Source organism: Centruroides sculpturatus, unplaced genomic scaffold (genome assembly GCF_000671375.1).
Source record: "Centruroides sculpturatus isolate CEXI.00-Female unplaced genomic scaffold, Cexi_2.0 scaffold49, whole genome shotgun sequence".
Lineage (NCBI taxonomy): Eukaryota > Metazoa > Arthropoda > Arachnida > Scorpiones > Buthidae > Centruroides > Centruroides sculpturatus.
Genome location: NW_019384317.1, coordinates 1,159,877 through 1,168,957, shown reverse-complemented (window position 1 = coordinate 1,168,957; position 9,081 = coordinate 1,159,877). Strand labels below are relative to the sequence as shown.

Below are 9,081 nucleotides of genomic sequence, written 5' to 3'. Positions count from 1 at the left end.
AATGTACAACGTCTGGTACTCATACCCAGTATGTCGGAGCGACATCCAGAATGTTGTCTTGCCGTATTTCTGAACACCAGCAGTCTATCAGGGCAGGCAAGTGTGACACCGAGCTAGCCAGAAATCCTGGTATATATATTTTTTATATCCATCATGTATGCCTTCTTTTTTATGGTTTCAAGTGTGTAAGAGTGATAGTTAATGGTTTTATTTACGTTGCATGGTTTTTTGTATGTTTTGAATGAGAATTTATCTATTTTATTAATTACAGTAATACAGTAGAACCTCGAAAACTCGGCCTAATGTGGACCGAAGGGTGGCTGAGTTTGTGAAAATGCCGGGTTATCGGGAATGGGGTTAAAAAAGGATAAGATGCGTGTTTCCTCAGAAAATAGTGTACTGTACTTGTATGTATTGTTTGCTGGAGAATACAACAGAGAATAAACTGCCCAAATACCCTTAAACAAAGGAAAAGTACGTACTTTATGAAGGCATAGAGCCTTTACTACATGAAAATGAAAATTAATGAATACACTGTGTACAGTAATTTACCTGATAAGACAGACCTCAGAAAAATACTTTATGAGAGCTTTTATACTTTTATAAAGCTGTCTATAATGAAAATTAATTAACTAAGGATTTTTTTGCCCTGCCAAGGTGTGGCCGAGTTATCCGGAGTGCCGGGTTATTGAGAGCCGAGTTTTTGAGGTTCTACTGTATCTAGAAAATTTATTTGGTTGTGTTTCTCTACTTCAATCTCAAATTTTATATTTTCATTTATATTATTTATCTTATTTAATATTATTCTATCATTAGTTATTTTTTTATTATAAATTACTAAATAATCAACATATCTCATTACGCTTTTCACATCTGGAATGTTTTTTATTTTTTTATCTATGCTTTTCATCACTAACTCAGCTAGCTTTGGCCCCATCTTCAATCCCATACTGACACCATCCTTTTGTTGATAAAAATTATTGTCTATCTCAAAATAGTTATTGGTATTATGTTGTTTATGTTTTTACCTAATCAGTTATTTTTACATCATAGACACAAAATTTATGATGCACAATTGAAATGTTACATTAACTAAAGTTACTGACTTGCAATAGGAGGAATTGTTTTCACAATTCGAAAACCTATTGAGTTCACTCCTGATAATATTGATAGTTTGATGTGGCACTGTTGTCGCAGACTAGAAATTGCATTTACGCTAGTATGTAATGTGTTCGATAGCAAAACACAAACGTTCTGTTGTGGAAGTTAGTATATGTTAGTTTTATCGAACTTCGGTTGAGGCACAGTAAAATCAGCTAAGACCTTAAAATATGAGGTGCACATACCTCAGAAATTCGCACGAAAACTGAGAAAACACATCTCCCAATCGCAATTTTGAGATAAAAAAAATATTTGCTACTTTTTCTAGCGCACGCAAGAACAGCAGTAAAAAAAATCAGTGAAAAAGCACCTCAGAAAAGTGGTTTGACACCATAAATACGCTCACAGTCTCCAAAAACGAAAAAACGATTGTTTTTTTGGCTCTCGGATGGGGAGATTAAAAATCAATGAAAAACAGCTTTTCTGAATGAACCGTTGCGTGTTGTAGAAGTGGCGTTTTCTGCTTAAAAAAATACTTTCGTTAAAAAAAAGCAGAAAACCGCCGCTCAAAAATTTTGACCAGTTGCAGAACCGAAGCGCCATCTGTGAGTCCCGGGAGAAAGTCGTACAACGCATCTTTAGCGGAGAGCTGGCGACGTCATCGAAAGTTTTGGTAAGTGTCTTTTTTTTTACTTTTTACGTGTGCAATGTCGGATTTAATCTATAGTCATAATGAATCGGCCCGGTTATAAGAGAATTTACTCGCGATATTTACAAACATTATCAAGCTGAAATAATAGGCCTAATTGCACGAGGCCTTGTAATTGATTAGTTTATCGAATAAATATTAATGCTTGGTTATAAAAGTGAACGTTTTCACTTGAAAACATATTTTACGCGAATTTCTTATCTACAAAAGCAACGAATAGGCCTGAAAACAGTAGTTGATTTTTCTGTTACGTGACTTGTAATTGTTTTATTGATAGAATAGAACCTTGTAGCCATGACGATGCTCCGACTGACTTTACCAGGCTCAAATGATATGATAGGTTTTTAAAAGCTCAAAAATAATCTAAAGCTTTAGATTTCGGGATATGTTTATCGTGAATTTTACTAAAACCCATTTGTATCTAGAAGCTGCATAGATAACTACAGGATTTTCATCAGCTTTGCTTCTTATGGCTTTTTAAAAAAATTTATTTAAAGTTATTAGCAGCTTTAGAATGTGTACTGTCTTTACCTTTTAATAATTACAATATTAGGAAGTCAAGTGGAGTAATTGTGTTTAGTATCGATATTAACATATTACGCTATTATCGAAACGTTTTCCTTTCGGTTCTAATCGACGCAGAGTTTAAAAACAAAACTCTGTAACCTATTACGAGGAGAACCGTGTAACAAAGTCTTGTGTGATATTTAAGAATGAAATGTTTGTATTTGGGATATTTAAGGGTGATTTTTGTATCACTTAGTTTTGATACGAGGTCATGAAATGGTCAACTATATTTTAAAATACATTTAAATCCTCTCAAAGTTTTATATATTAAACTATATTTTCTTATTTAGTAAGAGCCCAAACCTAAGCCATTGTTTTTTCTGAGGTTTTCTAGCCATTTTGCTTAAGTGTTTTGTTGCTTTGATTTTAGTTCAAAGCAAATAAATATTTTTGTTAAAATTTTGCTGTATTGGTATGATAGGAAACAAGTATTGATGTTAATTTTGTTGATTTTAGTATTAAAAAGGGATGTCACTTTGAATTGTTGACTGTAGGTCTTCCATTTTTCATCTCTAGGATCAAAGAGCAGTTCCAGATCTTCAGTGTAAGTTGGGGTCATATTCTCTATTGACACATTGTATTGAGCATCTTGTAAAAGTCTATCCTACAACCCCTTAAAGAGTGATCCTGCAGGTTCATGTTTCGATATGATAACATGTTATCAGGCTGATACCATTGAGCAGATTCTTATTCATTTTGTAATAAGTGCTGGTTTTATGTCTTGAAACTCGCTGTTCTTTTGTCTTAATAGTTTGTAAGAATAATTAAATCAGATTTTGCTGCTCGAGATCCAAAATATTAAAATCAATAGTCGTAACATGTTGTTGCCTCTCATTATTAATTTAGAATTAAACTTGTATATTCAAATTTAATTTCATGGCATCTGGGATAAGCAGCATATTTCTTCAACATCACAGTAAAGTTAAAAAATATATATGGTTTCACAATTGGGAACTGTTCAGTATGCCAATAAACAATGAAAAGTTCCAATAGTTCTTATCTCCAAACTTCTCTGTCAAGAATGCACTTTACGACCGATGAGCAGTTGTCTAGCTATGGCACTTTCTTCCAAAAATGAATTTCCCGCTTCCACGTCAATGGCTGTCGGTTGACCAGTCAGTGGCTATGCTAGTTGTAGCTCTGTTCCAGGTCTGTCACCTCGCCTGATATTTTCGCCAACGGTCTCTTCCTTGAGATGCATGCGCCACCAATTCAAATTTAACTGGTCACTTTTTTTAACAATCTCTCCTCGGCAGCATTCGTTACCATTCAAATTGATCAATCATATTCATTACACAACATCACCATGACAATCACCTTCATTTAATTTCCATAATTCATCATTTCTATGTTCTGAGATAAAATGATAAATATTGGAATTAAATTCTTCTATTGAATAAAACACACTTCTTGCCATTATCATCATCTGCAGTTACTGAGGGAAGATGGCACAGTTTTGAATCACACACCAGAATTGTAGCAGATAAGAGAGCCACAAATCCACAAAAGATTACTCAGAAACTTTACTCAGCTTGACTCTTATTGGTAATTTACAGTGTTTGAACTGCAAATAAAAAATTGGTTTAAAAATTAATTTTGTACCTTGATTAGAAGCTGAGAAAAAAGGAAAAATATTTTCAAACAATATGAAAACTTAAATTTTTGGTTTTTGAAATCTTCCCTGTAAACATGATTTGCCCAATATATCATTTTAAACCCAGCATCGAAGCTACGTGCATAAATTTTAAAGAGGAGATGGTTTTGTTGTTGGCCTGGCAGGAGTTGATTCACAACTCGCTCTATCCGCTCGTATTCTCAACTCGCTCTATCCGTTGTAAAGGGGTAGGCCCTCATTGCACATGTGCAACATGGTTTTTTGTAAATTTTTTTGAACTTATAATCAAACTCTTATTTAAATGTCATTCCATAATCGAATATCCATCTAGGAACAATTAAGAACTTGATGCAGAGCTCAGAAGGGGTTCGAAAATGTTCGTTTTTTTCCGATGGTGTTTTTGTATCGCACTGTAATTTGGTTCCAAGTGTGTCATTATGATTCTTACATATACAACTTTAAAGATGTTGATTTCTATGAGTTTATGAAAAAAATCTAGACTTGTTTGACACATCTGATTATCGTAAAGATCATCATTCCATTCACAGTGATAAAAATAAGAAAGCAACTGGAAAATTTAAAGATGAACTGAATTAAGAAAAAATGTTACAATTTTTAGATTAATTAAGATAAAAAATGTATAGTTATTGAACAGAGGTCTAAAGTAATGAAACTTATTCTGTGAGTAAAAAATTAAAAGGAGTAAAGAAATTTGTTTTGAAGATTATAAAAATTGCATTTTCAATCAAATTGAGTATTTCCATAAATAGTGCATAGAAGCTATAAGCCTATTTTTACTCGAGAATTGAAGAAATCTCTAAGCTGGAAGGATGATAAATGATGCTTAATTCTGAACTCTACAGATACTCTTGCATGGGAACATAAAGACTGCATCTCCACAACTCGAAAATCGTAAACAAATAGAAGACATTTTGCATCCTGGCAGCTGAACTGCTATAGATAGTTGAAGTCACAAGACATGCTGCGTCCTGGTAACAAAGGATACAGAAGCTTAGAACTTTTTAATGCAATTCTTATGGATCTTGATAATCAGGGAACCTGAGTGAAACTATAACAGCTGATCTTGAGCAATAGGGCTGCTAAAAAAGTACTTGAGCCTTGAGATTGATGATGCTAAATTATATCTTATCTTTTTAATAATTCATTAAATGTTTTAACTGGTTTAGTTTTATTAATTGAATTTTACTTTTGGGCTTTGGGCTTCGCCCTCGGACCAAAGGTCATTTGATGGCTTAACTCTCAGGTGGAAGGCCATTCAAGGGCTTTGCCATTTTAGATTGATAATCTTTGAAAGATTTAACTTCGAGACAAGCAAAATTTACCATTGACATCTTGATTTTTAACTATTATGATAGTTCTTTTATTATGGTTTATACTATGTTCTCTAAGATACTTTGAGACAGGTTTTTCTGATACTTTATACATTTTAGCAAATTGTTTAATGCTATTTTGTTTGAAATTGTGTTCTGTTAGTAATGTTATAAAACTATAAATCCTCACTTATATAAAATTTTTTACCATACAATACCATACTACACCTTACCATATTCCAAACCACACAATACCATATTCCTTATCATAAATTCTTAATGTAATAAATGGATAAATAAAAAGATACATGTCATCAGATAATGAAGTTGAAGGTCAACTCACTTAAAACAAATACTCCAGAATTACAACAAATCATAAGAAAAATAAGGATTATATTCTGAAAAGAATAGTAGAGGGAATTGATAATTTAAAAATTGTAGATAAGCAACCAAATCATGTTAAAGTTTTTTGTGACACTGGTTTGACAAGGCTATAAAATTGTATTTTAATTTTAGAAATGAAGAAATTATTGATGATTTACTAGCAAGAGAAGACCAATATAAGAAAATAACTTATGAAGAAGCTAAGAAGCATAATGACAATGAGGGGTCAAATGAAATAATGTTTTTTGCTTTAGTTGTAGAGACAAAAGATAATAGACCATTATCTTTATTATTATCTTTAGCATTATATATGGTTTTATTTGTGTATTTTACACAAATAAAACCATTAAAGGTATTAACTTCTATGATGATTTTAAATCAGTTTTCTCAATAGAATGAATTCGTACATATAGTAAAGAAAAATTTAAAACTATGAAAACAACTAAAGAGGGGACTAATTTTATATATAAACAACATTACATCTATCAATGCACCAGCACCAATTGACTGTTATAAAGAAAAAAAGTTTTAAAGCAATGAAGTTATCTCATAATGCAAGGCCCTTTTAGTTTTACAGTTATTTTATTTAATATGATTATTATATCAATCCAGTAAAATTTGCTATAGTATTATTTTATGTTAATTATTTATTCATTAAAAACACACCAAAAAAACTTTAATATTTGCATTAACTCAATTTTTAAGGTTTTTTTTTGGAGTGTTTTTACTGTTCAGCATTGCATTTCTCAGTAGTTATTTATGCACTGGTAATATCTGTTTTATAGACAATTTATGGATGAGCAAGCCAAAAAACAACCAAGAATGGATATTGGTGATAGATCTGTTGACAAGAATGTAGGGGATTATGGTGAACCTAGAACTGCTATCAAAAGTGAAAGTACTGATGTATTTGAATCCAGCCAGGTAAGTTGAGAATGACATCATAATTCATTAATCTTGAAGCTTTTTTAATGCTTTGAAGAATAATATGTTAATTGCATTGGATGACATGTGCTAACATAGCTTTTTATTTTTTATTTTTGCTACGGTTTCTGTTGTTGTGTGCATAATCTTTTGCTGATATGTATTTCATTCTTATCTTGAGTAATTCCATGTGGTTACCAAATTTTATGAGACCTTCTTAATTTTGTTTTCAGATATTAAAGCCATCAGAAATAGCTGATATATCTACTGAGGATTTTAAGGTGGTCTCAAGAACACATACCTTTTGGCCAAGAGCAAGTTCATAAAAGATTTCTTTGGATGTGAAGTGTTTTTGATCAAGACGACAGTTTTGAGTCTTTTTGGGAAGTTGACCTTCATGGACATGATCAGGATTCCACGAGGTGGAGATAGAAATCCAAAGGATAATGATATGGATAAGCTATTTATGGATTTATAGCTAGGTCGTGATGATCTGAACTTTGTTGATAAACATTTTGGTCAGTACCCTATGATTTCTGACTTTTAATGATGATATAGTTGAGTCACAAAATAAAATTTTAACATTGCTGAAGACAGTTTTTAGTGATGCATTCCAGGAGCATTTTGACCTCCTGGAAACAGCTGCTGATAGTTCTAAGAGTTGGAAAAAATAAGAAGTTAATAGATCTGGACACATTGCCGAAATATTCTAGCCATGGTAGGAAGCAAGAGATAGATAGATCAAGGAGATTTAGGAAAGGGATTGCAATTCTTATCTGAAATCTTCTACACTTATTTCAAGAAAAAATTATCAAGTGTTAATTTACCTATTACATAAAAGGCATGAATGATGAAATCCTGAAATACCTAATTCAGACTACTTGTCATCTGATGTCAGCAACCTTGAAAGAGTCTTTGTGGAGAGTGCATTAATGAATTCCTATGTCTGTTTTTCTGGAGTCTTCTTATGGGAATTATAGAACTGTGAAGATGTTTAATTATTGCAGAATCCTGCATTTTTTGAAGTGTATGGATTTACTGCTGAGGAAGTAAACTGCCTGTTTTAGAAAAATGAGTTTCAACAGCAAAGGGTCTTGATAGTATTGAAAAATCGTATGATGGGTATCAAAAGTGAGAAAACAAGAATTTACAAGATCTGGTCTATCAAAGTTATTTGAAGACAAATGTTAATGGGAAAAATGTTTGATAGCTATTGTGCCAAGTCATGTTATGTGGAAATCTTAGGAAAATTGATTGTGAAACCTGAGATACAAAAGCCAGTCAAGAAACTTCTTGAGGACAAGAGCATTACAATAACAATGCTCAGCCAACAATTGAATATACATTGAAATTGAAAAGCACATTTCATGACATATAGTGCAGTTCTTGCTTTTATCAGATAATGGTTTGTTGAATGTGATTGAGAACTTCAATGTTATAGTGTAGTACTGTTTGAAACAAAGTAAAGAAGGAATTTGACATGCTTGTGACTCTTGGACCAGTTGGAGTTGCATTTAAATTGAAATATGAAGACATCAATGGCCCACATGTCAGTAAAGGCCTCTGAGGAAAATATTAATTTGATACATTATAGCTCTGCAGCAAATATTTGATATTATTGTGAAACTTTGGACAAGAATGAGCACAAAGATGTTAAAAAGGAATATTTATTTAAGTTCTAAGCATTCCAATTTAGAATGTTGTTGACCTGAAGCAGATCTTGTGTAAAGATCAAAAACATTTGTCAAATTTACATTAACTTATTTACTGGATTGTCAAGGTTTTCATTGAAATATTTGTTGGTTTGTGCTTCAATAAAGAGAAAAAGTAACAATGCATTATTTGATAGCATTAATGTAAAGGAAGCAAAGTTTGTTGAAGATAGAGATTGTTGAGATGCTGCCAGTAGCAGTAAGTGAAATAACTTGTGTTATAGTAAGCAGAATCAATGATTAAATAGCATTTTTTGTTTGAAGGACATTGCTTTGCTTAGTGTTAAAGAAGGAGCAATAAAATATTCAATGTCTTTTGCAAAGATTTGTTCAGTTTTTTGTTTTTGACTTTATTTCAGAATTATCAAATAAAACAGTGACATTTGTTGCTTTAGGTGTTTCTAATTCTCTCTCCTGTCAGACAGTGATTAAATTGCCTACCAGTCTAAACTATAAACAACAGCTTTACCAGAAAACTGGAACTGTACATGTAGAGTAGAGAATCACACCTAAATGAAAAATTTCCAGCAAAGAAACACTTCTATGTTTAAATGATTTCGGCCAATATTTTATCAGCCCTCTTCAGGAAATGTAAAAATGGAAGACATTGAAGTTAAGCATTTCTTTGCTGGAAATTTTGCATTTAGGTGTGAATCTCTACTCTATGGTCTAAACTAAAGTGACTGTTAAATATTAAATTGTAGGTTGTTGATTAAGTAGTTTTATGTGCTTTCTTAG

At 32.0% G+C, this 9,081-nt stretch overlaps 1 pseudogene; it reads left to right on the top strand.

Annotated features, from left to right (window-relative positions):
• Positions 1-638: 638 nt before the first annotated feature.
• Positions 639-8,737, top strand: LOC111623699 (annotated as a pseudogene).
• The last annotated feature ends 344 nt before the right edge of the window (positions 8,738-9,081 follow it).